The sequence below is a fragment of the Pseudorca crassidens genome, chromosome 1 (genome assembly GCF_039906515.1).
Source record: "Pseudorca crassidens isolate mPseCra1 chromosome 1, mPseCra1.hap1, whole genome shotgun sequence".
Lineage (NCBI taxonomy): Eukaryota > Metazoa > Chordata > Mammalia > Artiodactyla > Delphinidae > Pseudorca > Pseudorca crassidens.
Window position 1 is genome coordinate 38244920 of NC_090296.1, and position 15546 is coordinate 38260465.

Sequence of the window (15546 nt, forward strand, 5' to 3'; positions counted from 1 at the left end):
AGCCCCTCCTTCCACTTTTGACAAGATTTTTTTTCTCCCCAAACGGCCAGAATCCTTGGCCACAAAAAAACTGAATTGCCCTCAAATGTCTTCCTAGACGTATTTTAAGGTAAAATGCCTATTTCTATTTATAATGATTTTTTCTCTTGGATTTTTAAGGCTTCAGAGGAGTTGTGGTCCCAAACTATTCTGGAGGAAAGAAGGGATGGAGAAGTTGGGGGAATTCTATTAAATTTACAAAGCTGAACTAGTCCTACTGAGCTGTGGCCAAAATGGTTGCATAGTCACTGGCAAAATTCTGAAATGACTGAAACGTTTGGGAAAGTATGTGCAGGATCTCACTGTGATTATAACAGTATTTTTGTCAAGTGTTTTAAGTAACATAACTGTACATGCGTTTTTACACATTTCTGTTGGGTAGCATTTCCCCACTGATGAAAGATTTGTTGTCTTCAAAATTCCAAACACTGGTATCTCCAAGATATTTAAAATAAATATTTCCAAATTTGAAATGTTTGTGAGCAAATACAACAGCCAGAAATACGTTGCCTGTTAAAATTTGTTTCTGAAATGTATTATTTATTTAGAAAAATATTTGCCAATTTTAGTGGCAGCTGCAGAAATGTTTTCACACTCAGAAATTAATTTGCTATTAAAAATGGGAAAAGGAAGAGTGATTTGCTTTTCCCATTTGGCCTGTGCTACTAAAACCAACCCAAATTACACACGTCTTCATCAACAGATGCACCAGATGCTGCTTGGCCAGGTACCCATTCTTTCTCTTTAACTGTGTTCTTACAGAGGAAATTAACAAAATTAACCTTTTTCAGATAAGCGTCCATTTTGTCTTATAATGACCAAGTCCCACTACAGCCCTCAATCACACATATATGATTGCTAAGTTTCTTGCTTAACTTAGAAGTTTTCTGACCAAATTTTATTCTACTACTCAAGCTTAAGTTAAATATTATACAAACATGAACTAAATTCATGTAGAGTTGAGCGTTCTACATGAGACCATATTAATTCATCCATTTAACAAATATCCACTGAGTGCTTACTACTTGCCAGGCACTGTATCAGTTACTAAGGATGTAAAGATGAGTAAGTGGGAAAGGTTTTCCAGAGACAGGAACAGTGTGCTCTGGATGCATAACTGACAGCAGTCACTAATTGCTTAGGAGAATCTAAAAAAGCAAGGCTTGTCCTAACAGGCTTAATGGAAAAGGAGCAGTTTTTACCTTCCCACCCTCAAGATTTTCCTGGTAAAGCAGGTAGGACCTGGCAAATGTAGACTGGTGGATGAGGAAGCTGACCAGGACAAGTGAATCTAGTCAAATTACGTATCATTAATAAGTGCAAAAATAAGTTTGTTCCTCCAATCCACCACCACAACAGAGCCAAGGGTTAAGAAATGGATTAAATGGAAGAAAATATTTGCAAAATAATGCAATCAACAAAGGATTAATCTCCAAAATATACAAACAACTCATACAACTCAACAACAACAAAAAAAAACCAATAGAAAAATGGGCAGAAGATCTAAATAGACATTTCTCCAAAGAAGACATACAGACGGCCAAAAAACACATGAAAAGATGCTCAACATCGCTAATTATTAGAGAAATGCAAATCAAAATCACAATGAGGTATCATCTCACACCGGTCAGAATGGTCATCATCAAAAAGTCTACAAACGATAAATGCTGGAGAGGGTGTGGAGAAAAGGGAACCTTCTTGCACTGTTGGTGGGAATGTAAATTGGTACAGCCACTATGGAGAACAGTACGGAGGTTCCTTAAGAAACTAAAAATAGAGCTACCATATGATCCAGCAATCCCACTACTGGGCATATATCTGGAGAAAACCATAATTCGAAAAGATACACGCACCCCAATGTTCACTGCAGCACTATTTACAATAGCCAAGACATGGAAGCAACCTAAATGTCTATCAACAGAAGAATGGATAAAGAATATGTGATACAATGTAATATTACTCAGCCATAAAAAAAGAATGAAATAATGCCATTTGCAGCAAAACAGATGGACCTAGTGATTATCATACTAAATGAAGTAAATCAGACAAACATCAAGTGATATCACTGATATGTGGAGTCAAAAAAAAATGATACAAATGAATTTATTTCCAAAACAGAAACAGACTCACAGATTTAGAAAACAAATTTATGGTTACCAAAGGGGAAAGTTGGCGGGGAGTAACAGATTAGGAGGTTGGGATTCACATATACACACTACTATATATAAAATAGATAACAACAAGCACTTACGTACAGCACAGGGAAATCTACTCAGTATTCTGTAATAACCTATATGGGAAAGTAATCTGAAAAAGAATAGATATATGTATAACTGAATCACTTTGCTGTACACCTGGAACTAACACAACATTGTAAATCAACTATACTCCAATATAAAGTAAAAGTTAAGAAAATAAAAAGAATGTGGTTATAATTACAAAAAAAGAAGAAATGGATTCAAGTATTTTTAGGGGGTGAAAGAAATCTTTGAAATCTAAATTATGTATACTGGATAAAAAGTCAAACTATAGTTCAAATTTATTTTCTACAAAATGGAATATACAATTCATTTACTTTTACGAGGGTTTTTTGGTACTATAAATGTGTGTATTAAAGTAACTTTTTAATGTTACAGAAAACTAAAAAATGATAAAAATCTATCCACAGCCCCACCATCCAAATACCACCACTCCTAATAGTTTGGTGAATTTTTAGACTACTTTTATCTCTAACATAGGTTTTTTAATTTTGTTTTTATAGTGTTGTAATTATACCACAAAATTTTTCTTCATTCTGCTAAATATTAAGCATCACTACTTCCATGTTATTAGTATCCATAAACATCGTTTTAATGCCTACATTGTATTTTTTAAATAAACTTATTTATTTTTGGCTGTGTTGGGTCTTTGTTGCTGCACGCGGCTTTCTCTACTTGCAGTGAGCAGGGGCTACTCTTCTCTGCAGCGCGCAGGCTCCTCATTGTGGTGGCTTCTCATTGCAGAGCACGGGCTCTAGGAACAAGCGTTTCAGTAGTTGTGGCACGCAGGCTCAGTAGTTGTGGCTCATAGGCTCTAGAGCGGAGGCTCAGTAGTTGTGGCACACAGGCTTAGTTGCTCCACGGTACATGGGTTCTTCCCAGACCAGGGCTCGAACCCACGTCCCCTGCACTGGCAGGTGGATTCTTAACCACTGCACCATCAGGGAAGTCCCACCTACATTGTTTTTTTTTTTTGCGCTGTGAGCAGGATATGATACATTGTATTTTGATGGTACATAAAAATTTGAATCAGAAAAGAACAGCAAGGATTAATCTCCTAAAACTTCTCAAGACCAGGGGAAAAAAAATGTTCTCTTATTGTTTAGCCTTCATTCATTTATTATTAGCCAGTAGTTTACCCAGAACATATTAATATATAGCTTGTATGCTTCTGGCACTAAGCTGGGTGATTAGCAAGATAATCAATCCTCGGAAAAATGATCTCCAAGGCAAGAGGGATACATAGTCCCTCACCTTACTGGATTCCTGGCCATTGTTACCACTGTGCTTCAGCTCTGTTCTGTGCAGATTAAATCAAATAATTAAGTGAGTTATGCTATGAGACTAATTTCCAGGACAGGAATGGTGAATGGGCCGCAATAACAAGGACCCAGGCTCACCTGAGCTAGAACAGAGGCAAGTCTGACCCAAGATGCCTGCCCATGGTGAGAGAAGGACCAACACACATGAGCGCTGGATGGCTATCAAGTAAAGGACAATGCTTCCCATGCAGGCTTGGAATACCCTAGCTGCACTAAATCTAATCTGGGAAGCTGAACGGTCTTTGAGGAGGCAATGCCCCATTGCAGAATTATTCCTAGACTAGCGGTTTACAGACCTGAGTTCTGGTTCTCATTCTGGCCCAGGCACAGGGAATGCATTTAACATATCTGAACCATAATTTTCCCCATCCATAACATAAGGGTGGATCTAGACATTCTCTAAGAGCCCTTCCAGCTAAATAAATCTGTGATTTTATGAGGCTATAAAAAGCAGGACTCACAGTCCACAGAAGTACCAAACCCAGCCATCTTACCACTTTTAAAGCATTATTTCAAACAACAAGAATGAAGAAAACACAGTTCCTTGCTGCTCTAGAAGTTACATACCTTCCAGTTCAATTACTGAGCTATTTTGAGTTGTGATCAATCCTCAGCCTGGCTGGCAATGCCGACAAGGCCAGGGCTGGGGTTTGAGCCTCTGGATCGTCTGGGAGGACAATCTGCTGTGTTCTCGAATGTGGCCACAAGATCAACACCTTCCCCATGGACCCACAGAGTGGGTGTGATGGATACAAATCTGCTTTTCTAATGCAAATGTTCAAGTATCACCTTGATGACTGAAGGTCACACTCTCATTACATGACATTCTCTGACAGTATGGAAACTAGAGAATAAATTCTCTTTATTATTGAAAAATTATTTTCAATTTTTCTCAAAATGGTTATTATTTCCATGTTATTAGGGTTAACTTTATAAATTCTTTAATAATTAGAGACTAATCCACGCCATTTAAAAAACACAAAATTAATAAGACTACTACCCTGATAAGTATAAGATAGTCTGTCAAACAATTTAGATACATATTTACACAATATAAAATTGACACAAATACATCCAGTAAGTAAACAAACTTTGCACTTAATAATTGCCTTTGCGCCTAAAAATCACACAATGTACTCTTAAACTCACTCCTATTCTACCTACCTCTTGAAATCAAAGTCTACCACTTGAAAAGAAAAAAAGGAACAAAATGTCATATAATAAACAAGTGGGCAACAGAGCATGCATTCCACCCTGCCTTACAGGAATTACAGTCTGTTAATCTTATAAAAAAATCATTACTCTCTGAAGATGATAAAGCCAAAAAGAAAAAAAAAGTACCACATGGACACAGGGCAGGAATGGAAGGGTGGGACGAATTGGGAGCTTAGGATTGACATATATACACTACCACGTGTAAAACAGATAGCTAGTGGGAACATGCTTATAAAGCACTGGAAGCTCAGCTCGGTGCTCTGTGATAACCTAGATGGGTGGGATGGGGCGGGGTCAAAGAGGGAGGGGATATAGGTATACATATAGCTGATTCATTTCACTGTACAGCAGAAACTGACACAACATTGTAAAGCAATTTTACTGCAATTAAAAAAATAAAAGAAAATAAAATTTTAAAAAAGTACCATCAGCTCTCAATGACCCAAGCACACATATTTCTTATGTTGCATTAGTCAGAGTCCCCTTGCTCAACCAAGGACATTAAACAGAGCTGATAAGTTTGTGTGTCTGCCTGTATGTACACCTTTGCAGGTAATGAGTCCACCTCATTCAGTACATTCGGAATCTTTTTCGAGACAGAGCCAGTGCGGGTGTTAAAGCTACTTTCACCCTGTGAAATGGCGTCATTATCTGTCCGTGCTAGTACACATGGGGTTGTAGGGCTCAGTCACTAGAAAGTAGTAAGATCCCATGTTGATGGCGGGGAGGGGAGGCGGGTGGCCAAGTACAATTAAGAAAATAGCATCCATTCAACTTGCTTATTCTCAGAACATCTTCCCTCAGCTTCAATCAAGTGTTCAGTAAATGCAAGCTGAATATCTTGAATGAACACGCAGCCAACTGCATACTGAACACATACCTAACGGCGCTACCTCCACGACTCACAGCTCAACATAGTCAAAGTAGAACAGGTGACTTCACTTCTGGCCATGAAGGAATTACAGTATCCACAGTCAACCTTCTTCTAGGAAAAAAAAATTATTTTTAACAGGAAGCATTTTAAGAGTACAACAGGCAGTGTGGGAGGGTCATCCTTCTGAGAGGGAAACAAGCGAGGTGAGCCCCAGGATTGTCCGTGCTTTCTACCTGGAGACAACGCGCAGACCTCAGCGCTTCGAGGGGAACGCCAGATAGAACAGGGCAACCTCGCAGAGATCAGAATTCACAAAGGCTGAGATGGCCAAAGCAGAGAAGGAAGCAGGGCTGGGCAGAGGATGAGATGAGATGAGCTGCAAAGCGGGCTCCTGAACAGCCTCTCCCAACCCCACAGTGGGCTCAGGAGGCGAAATGGCCCTTCAGAGCTGTCCTGACTTGGTGTAGGTGGTCCTCACACTTCCACTTCATCAGTCACTAGAGGTGGGGCCCCTGCATCCCCACCCGCCCCTGTGAAGGGGCGTAACACCGGGAGAGGTGGCTTGCTGCCGCTGGAGCGATCCCGGAAAGGCTGGCAGCCCTCCCAGAGGCTGGGAGACCTGGGCTGAGTTCTTAAGGTCATCAGTCTAGTGATCTTACTTCCCTGCGTAAAACACTTCAGAGGCTCCTCATCAACTGCACAGCATTCCAGGCTCTTCAAGATCTGGCACCTTCCTCCTTCTCTATCCCCGTCTCCTGACCCAGGCTACGAACATGGCAAATGAATCCAAGCTCTCTTTAATGTCCCATGTTGTCTCTCACTTTTCTGTCTTTGCACATGGTGCTTCTCCTACCCAAGCTCCGGGGGAATGAGAAGGTCTGCCTTGTGCTCCCTATACACCCCATACCTCAAACTCAGCACAAATATTCCAACTGTCAGGTCCCTGTGTCTGAGACCCCATCTGATCCGTGAGCTTCTGGAGAGTACCACCTCCTTCTTTGTAGCCACAGCACCAAACACCAAGTCTGATGCAAAGTAGGACACTAAACAAATGTGCAAGGAGTCAATGGAGGGATGAATGGATAGAACCATCAAGCATCCTCACCAGGTACCTCCTACTGAAACTGTGCTGAGAGTCACTTCTCCCTTCTCCCCACAAGGCTGCTGTACCCCCATGTTCTCTCATCTTAGAAATTTTACCTGCATTGTGGTCTATGACAGGGCCTATTTTCTCCTTTTTAATTTACCCTCAATATTCCGTCCTGTCTGATATGGTCTAGGAGCAGGAAGATGCTCACACACTTCTCTTCTGGCCCCAACAACCCGGCCGTGGCCCTTCTCTAAACTTTGAGCTTCATGGCTGTTGTGTTTTTTTTTTTTTAACATCTTTATTGGAGTATAATTGCTTTACAATGGTGTGTTAGTTTCTGCTTTATAACAAAGTGAATCAGTTATACATATACATATATCCCCATATCTCCTCACTCTTGCATCTCCCTCCCACCCTCCCTATCCCACCGGTCTAGGTGGTCACAAAGCACTGACTGATCTCCCTATGCTATGTGGCTGCTTCCCACTAGCTACCTATTTTACGTTTGGTAGTGTATATATGTCCGTGCCACTCTCTCACTTCGTCCCAGCTTACCCTTCCCCCTCCCCGTATCCTCAAGTCCATTCCCTAGTAGGTCTGCGTCTTTATTCCCATCTGCCCCTAGGTTCTTCTGACCATTTTTTTTTCTTTTTTTTCTTAGATTCCATATATATGTGTTAGCATGCGGTATTTGTTTTTCTCCTTCTGACTTACTTCACTCTGTATGACAGGCTCTAGGTTTCACGGCTGTTTTTCATCTCCTGGACCAGGGGACCCACCCCTCATCCACTAGGTCATCCACCACCACCCAATGCCCCTTCACAAAATTCTCTTCCTGATGCCACAATACACTTTTTCGCTTCAAAACAATTCACTAGCTTCTGCATTTTAAGCAACAAAAACAGTGCTACATTTATATTTCATCACAGAAAACATCAGGCTCTGGTCTAGGACAACTTTTCCCAAATTCAAAATATTCAATACCTCTGTAGGGAAGGGATAGTTATCATCTAATATAAATTCCTTTTTTCTTTTTTTGTTGCATGTTCAACCTTTATTAACTGTCACTTCTTTATATCTAGAGTACAATGAAGCTTGCACTTATAATAATATAAAAGGACTCTGAGGCTTTGCAATGTCCTAAAAGATTATGAAACTCAAAGAAAATTTCAGTTGTAGTCAAGATGTTTATAATGTTAATAGTCTAAGTCTCTGAAAATGAGCAATCTAAGTATATTGGGTCCAGTTATGGCAGAAAACAGATAAAGTAGAAGATACAGATCTATATCCAAGAAGACCCACTCTAGACAAATTATATTAGCGCAAGTTTCAACTATGTTGATAAGTGCTATATATATATCCTAGAACGGCAGCAAACTATAGCTAATGCCTGACACACCTAAAGCTAAAAGGTTCCAACAATGAAAACATGCCTTTCCCATCTCAGTCCCCAGAAGGTACAAGTGAAAAATAAAACAGACAAACACAATCGATTTAAGGAACAAATAAGAATATAAATACATACAAAAGCTAAGTAACCAGCCCTTGAATAATTTAAAGTTGATTATAATCTCTCCTATATCATATCTGCTCAAATATATTCTGCCCTTTTCTGTGTTTACTGAAACTGAATTTGGTTATACATAGATTATTATTATAAAATACAATAAAATCTCCACAAAAAGCAAGCCTCATTCCAAATATCAAAGGCCAAAAACTGCTCACAAAGATTCACGTACAAATGAAACTCATGGAATGCAGCTAATTCCTGAGGCTTGACTCATAAGACTAAACATGGTTGAAAGGACAAGATCACAAGGAATATCTGCCCACAGTCAGTACAAAGTGTGCCTGTCCAAAACCACATTTACTCACTGCATTCGATTCAGTTTAAAAAAAAAATAGAAGGCTATATAAAAGAAATTATAATGAATGGGGATTGTGTTAAAAAATAACAACTGTTTCTTCTTTCTAACCTTTCTGCTGTAATAATAGAGTGAAGAAGCACATGCTTGATCTTAAATTTTAAAATATAAAAGAATAAAAGAGAACTGAAGCATATTTAACCAATAAATGATACCTAGTTCATGATAAAATAGAGTGCTTACTATGCATTAAGCATTTTACATAATACACTAAGTATTTATACATATTTCATTTAAGCACCGTAAAACATCTCTGACAGGGACACTAGAAATATTACCAATATTGGGGGAGTGAGGTGCCTTATCCAAGTGGCTCAGCCAATGAACCGAGTCTCAGAGTCACATCTGTCTCACTCTTGAGTCCACATGCGCAACCCCTGTTTCATATAATCCCAAATTATGACAGTCAGGAGAAGAAAACTTTTCAAGTAATTATATAATTCACTCTTTTAATAACATCAACATTTGTTTTTAATCAACAGTGATGGAAATTCCTTGACCCACTAAATATAATATCTGGAGTACGATTTAAGTTTTCTTTGGTGACTTAGAATCACCATTATTAATTACTGTACTTGGCTCTAACTACAACCATGTATGGCACTTTACCTAGCTCCTCACGAAATTCATCCTAAGGAGTACATCATTCAAGATGACATTTTTCAGGATGCAAAAAGAACTACCTCTTCTCACGCTGGCTCTGCCGCGTACCCTTGCCATGACCACAAGCAGTCACCTGATGCTCTCTGAGCTTCCAATTCTTCTGCTGTAACATAGGGGCCCAGGGCCCTGCCTACCTCACAGTTTGTTAGAAGGCTCTAATGAAATAATTAATATAAACATGATCAAGAAACTATAAACTGCAGCAGGACTGTAGGCTTTATTATCTCCCTTCAGTGAAATGCTTGGATTTTAAACTCTTCCTCTCAGATACTACTTTAAAAAGCAATGAAATTCATATATGGCTAACAGTTTCCACAGTTCGACAGTAGTTTGTCTGGCTAGCCACTCAGAAGTACATTACAGCTTCCAATGAGGAACATCAGCAATTGTGCCTTTGTTCTAATGGCTTCTGCAAGCCCATAGCACTAAGGCTTGAGAAGCTTGTGTTTCCTCGAGTGGTGTGAATACGTAGTATCTTAACCACTGGACATGTGCACAAAATGCAACAACAGGCTCCCTGATGTGGCAGATTAATTCAGACTTTGAGAGAGTAATTAATTCCGACTTTTTGCATTTCTTTAAGGAAATTAATCTGTGTTATATCTCCGATGCAAAGAATCAAATTATTCGTCTATAGCAACATCCCACAAAGTAACTGAAGACCAGAAACAACCATGTGAACAGTTTCATAGGTAATTAGAAGATGTAAAAGGTTTCCTCTAAAAAAAAACCAAGTTCTGACACATATGAACAGATAGTTCACCTAAGAGGAAAATACTAAACAAACATATGTAAAAATGTTCACCTTCCCTGGTAGCCAAAGAAAATATATGCTACACTATATACACAGTAACCATTTGGGAAATTAATATGGTGGTATGTAGCTTGAAACATAAAAATGCTCAACAGTCCCACTCCTGGGAATTTATCCCAAGAAGCAATTAATTAGACATATACAGATAAGTAGACATATACATTCTCAATTAACATTGGAATGCTTTGCAAAATCTGATACATCAACCTGGAAAAAAAAAAGTTTTTAATCAAAACAAAACCAATCATTTAAAAGTCTATGGAAAATACTAAACAAGAATATACTAAGTAAGATAAACAGAATATAATGTTTATGTTCGATAGGAATGTCAATATATAAATACATATTCATGTGGGCAAAGACTGAAAAGGTAAAGTGCAAAAATGAAAATTGTTGTTAGTGATGTAACTTATGGAATTCTCATTCAAAACATTTAAGCATTATTGCTACCTCATCTTCTAAATGAAAAATATGTAACTCATGCCATTTCTTGAAAAACCACGTAAAATCAACTTCTGCCAAAACACTTCCACCAACTGAAATAAAATACCTAAAATTTAGGTTATTATCTATAAAATAAGAAATAAGCAGAAAAGAAAATATTCCCTTAAGAATGTGATTTGTGGTTAATAAGAATAATAATAGTAAACCTACGTCTTCCCAGTGCCCCTACGATGTTTATCACTGGTTGGTACTACAAACCTAAGAATCCCCACGATAACCTTTACCAGTTTGTTGAATTCCGCTGCAGTGCTTTTCCAGACTAACTGAAGAACTTAATCTTGTGCTATTTGTAAAATATGTTATCTGTGGCGTACTGAAGGGAAAACACAAGTATTTTTGTCTACTCTTGCCTATTTATCTGAACACATTTAAATCTCCTCCTTTGTCTCAGTCCTTGTTAGATGAACTTTGGAAGCCCCTTGATTTCTCTGGGGAGTTACATATTATCACTCTCTCTTTTCTCTCTGCACACAATTAACAGCCTATGTCAAATTGGCTTCTCCACCGTCCCAGCTTCCTTTCTAGGATACACTAACCCCCTGGGGAGGCTTTCTTGGAAGAAATGAAAGACAACAGACTATTTATGGCAACTGTCAGAATTCAGGGGATGAAGACCCTCTGTGGGCTCTGCCAGATCTCCCCACAGATTTGTGGCCTGGATCTCTGGGGTCTGCCTGTCTCCTTCCTCTGCCCACAGTCAGCATTCCCTGGGGCTGACTCCAGCAGGTGGCCTCTCAACTAGAGGAGTTCATTTTTAGACATGTTGGGTCTCCTTTCTCTGCCTGGTGGGGAAGACATATTTGCAACAAGAAAACGATTTTAAAATTAACCTTCTGATAAACCTTGCATGAAGGGAGGCTTCCTAGTATCTTTTATTATTGAGACAAGTTAACCTTACCGCAGTTTTTCCCATTATCGTCTTCTTAGTTCATGAGGCAATATGACTCTTTAAATTCCTTAGCATCTTTCAGGTACAGAACAGACTTCTCCTATGTACATTCCTTCCCTTGATAGACGGTAAGATCATTCTTTTCCCAATTTTATTATTCCTATATAAGCAAAGACCCAAAGGTTGTCTTGGAAGGCTCTCAAACACTCCAGCCTGAAGGGACTTCCTTTCTTCCTGGATGTAACAGAATCCTCCATGCCCTGTGACCCTTAGCTATAGAGAAAAGGCGTGCTTTTTTCCCCCCTTAGGTTTATTATCCCAAAATGCAAGGGTTCAGTTACAATCTGCATATTATCATCTTCACATCCATGAATTCCTTCTATCCCTAATGTAAAAGAAGAAGATTCCTCAAGGATCTGGGTTCTTTCATATGGTTAAAAGAACCAACAACATGTACTGAGAGCAGGAAGCAAACCGCATTATTTAATGGATTGGGTCAGATATTTAGGGTTATGCCTAAAATTTGATTGCTGCTTTTAAAAAAAAAGCTTCAGCAGCAGAAAATGAAATGCCTGAAATCTAGGAAGAATGGATGTCAGCAAATCATTATCTTGATTCCTGTGTGGCCCCAAATATAAGCTATATATTAACCAACTTGTCTAGACAACCAACCAATCCCCACAACCTCACCGCCCTCCACCCCAAGGTAAGGGTGTATACTGTCCCCACAGCAGGCCTGTTACTGGGGTTTTAGGCCCAATCCGGTGATGTGGATGTATCAGGCTCAGACCAACGAGATCTAGACATGCCGGCCTGGCGGAGCACAGAGTCACATTCAAGCTCCCACATGTGCCATTTCACGTTCACCCACCCACTCACCACCTATGTGGTACCAATTCAAATGGTCCAGCCTGTAAAATACAGAAAGCCACACCTTGAGACAGACAGCCACAAGTGTCATGGTCAAGGAAACACAGGAAAAAAGAGGTAAACTCAGAATAATAAAGCAAATGAATACATACACAGAAAAACATAGACACATTCATTCTGAAATATAAAATGTGCCTCTTTGATCCCAAACACTTAGTGGCTTTTAAAAACACCATGATCAGCTAGAAAATGAGAGCCGTGACACTTTACACCAGTGTAGGTCTTCCAAAGCATTCTGCAACTCTATTTCAATCGCAATATTAAAACATGGAGATGGTTCTTCTTTCTATTTCCATGGTTTCCTTAACCTCTATTAAGGCAAAATATGAATGTAGGTAACCAAGTCAACTGCCATGCAGCAGGAAAAATGGAAACTCTCAGAAACCTCCTGTTTGTACAAATCGTTCCCCAAAACCTTCCTGCCAAACTTTTGACCTATTGTTTCTAAACGTACCAGTCCTTGGCAATGAGTGGTAATAAACTTAAAAAGTGAAGTTTTGGTCATGAATCATAGTTCCTATTTTGACTAACATTCTAAGTTATATACTTCCCACTTTTTTCTTCAAGTTGCATGGGCCTGCTATTTTTATATACGAAAACAGCCATAAAGTGCCTTTTTTCTCTCCCTGAGGGCTTCCCATAATGTATTTATAGGACTGGAAGTTTTCCAAACCTAAACATAATTTACTGTGCCATTTTCAATGACTGACAATTTTGGTTTTGTTTTTCTCTTATCCTAAGGGAGAATCAATTGTCCAACAAACTGATGTATCCTTCATCCTTTTATCCTTAGAGACCAATGGTCAAAATTGACTTTGGTCTCAATTGGTCTATTTCTGGCTCTGAGTGGATGTTAATCCTCAAAAACAGGTTTGTTGGACTAAGTAACAAACTGGGCATCCAAGGGCAGTGGTTCTGACTCCTTCTGTCTTTTCACTTACTCACTGGGAGTCCTTGAACAAGTCTCTGTATTATCTTAGTTTCTCTGAACATAAGACGATTACCAAAGCAGTCAAAAGGAACAACTAGAGAGAAGCCCACACACTGCAACAAAAGATCCCGCATGCCGCAACTACGACCCAATGCAGCCAAAAATAAATAAATGAATAAATAAAATTGTTTTAAAGCGGGGGTGGGGGTGGGGTGGCTGCTGGAACCACCCCAGAGATTTGAATGCGGTCAGGCCTTGATCTATTTCAAGTCCTTAGGAGCTCAGGGTCTACCCAAGAGGTATCCACACTGGGAGAATTTGGAGGTAGAGGCCCCTATGTGTGAATCACCTTATGAAGTCCCACCGGGAGAGAAGGAAGAAAGAGTACTCAAAAACTGAGACACTTTAGCTTTCTAAGGTCAATCTATAGCAAATTCCTGTGATCAGCTCAGGAAAAAGGTAGGACCCTCAGGTCCATCACAGTTTTAACCAGAATCACTGGGACGACCCCAGTCCACAGACCTCCCTAGAGCACAACAAAGTTAAACAGAGGGATCTTCTAAGATACACCCCTTGCAGCAGGCACTTTGGCCAGAGATCCTCTTCCATCCTGAAGTTTCTGGCATGGTCTGGGGGCTTCGGGACCCTGGAGAGGGCATCGGCCAGCTCTTCCACCTCAGCAGCCAAGCATCACCATGGTGACACACTGTTAGCCCTAGTCCCTCAAATACACCGGCCTAAAGAGTCATGCCAAAAAACAGAAAAAAAAAAATGTACTGTAAATATTTACATTTTGAAAGTTTTATTTGTTATTTTTTAAGATGTGAAGTTCAGACACAGAAAACAAACTTATGGTTACCAAAGGGGAAGGGGGGAGGGATAAATTAGGAGGTTGGGATTAACATCTACACACTACTATACGTAAAATAGATAACCAACAAGGACTTACAGGGAACTATAGCACAGGGAACTATATTCAACATTTTATAATAACCTATAAGGGAAAGAATATATATCTGAATCACTGTGCTGTACACCTGAAACTAATACGACACTGTAAATCAACTATACTTCAATTTAAAAAAAAAAAAAAGTGAGGTTTTTTTTTTCCCTCCACATTCCGGGCACCATTAATGAGTATTTCTTAACTCACCCAATGCTTTTTTCTATTCTGTTAGTCTAAATCAATCAAAGGACTTTCACTTCACCAGTCCCATTGTGCAACGTCCCATCAAGGTCTGTGATTCCAAAAAAGCAGGCGACAGCTTGAGTGAACCGGTCCAGTAACACCAGTGCACCTCCTCCACCCCAAGCTCGACTTCCCCTTAGAAGAAGGAAGTGATAGGGTTGGAAGACAGCCCTAAAATGCTGTCATTGTTATTGTGAACCTTTAAATAGACCTTTGAATCTGTGAAGGATTTGGGGTTCTGCTCACAAAGATCCTGTGGGAAAGTCAGTGCTGCAGCCCCATCTTCCACTTTTATCTACATCCCATGCTACATTATTACTAGAAACTAGGACTCATAAAGTAAAAACTACCCCCCCAAAATGAAATCAGGATTATTTAAAAATCAAAGACTGAAAGGGTTCTCTTTACTCATGTGATGATGAAGTTAAAATCAATTTGGATGACACCATCTCTGAGAACTCTGCTTGTCTGCTAGTTTTAACTGCATGTCCTCTGCACAACAAAATTTCTTTAAACACTTTTCCCCTTTGACGTTTTTTAATCTTCTACATCATTAAATGAATTTTATATGGCAAAACATGCAAAGAAAAGGAGAATTTCAGAACACCTGTGGTAATATTAATTTCGACTAAAAATACAGAAAGCTGAAAGAAAAATGCAACTTGTTTTCAAAATGTTTAATATATTGCTAATTTTTCAGCAAGATTTTTGGTTTTGCTTTGGGATTGTACACTTAAAGTCCATAGTTTTGTCTCTTTATGCCTCTAAAAATAAAAATGTTTCTTTTGAACAACACTCTTAAAGTTCTGGCTGTTCCCAGGACAGAAGAGACTAGTTAATCAGCAATTTTTAAGAGAAGGGAGCTCAGGCAGGTTACAGAAATTCTTCCCGGGAGCCCTTGGC

The 15546-nt window shown here is 39.3% G+C and overlaps 1 protein-coding gene across 1 annotated transcript in view; it reads right to left on the minus strand.

The window, feature by feature from the left end:
* The window catches only part of SYNE2 (spectrin repeat containing nuclear envelope protein 2), a 307891-nt gene extending 293140 nt beyond the window's left edge, over positions 1–14751 (minus strand). Inside the window, exon 1 of the mRNA XM_067733714.1 lies at positions 14608–14751. The gene's annotated coding sequence lies outside the window, so the exon portion shown is untranslated. The remainder of the gene's footprint in view (positions 1–14607) is intronic.
* Between the last annotated feature and the right edge of the window lie 795 nt (positions 14752–15546).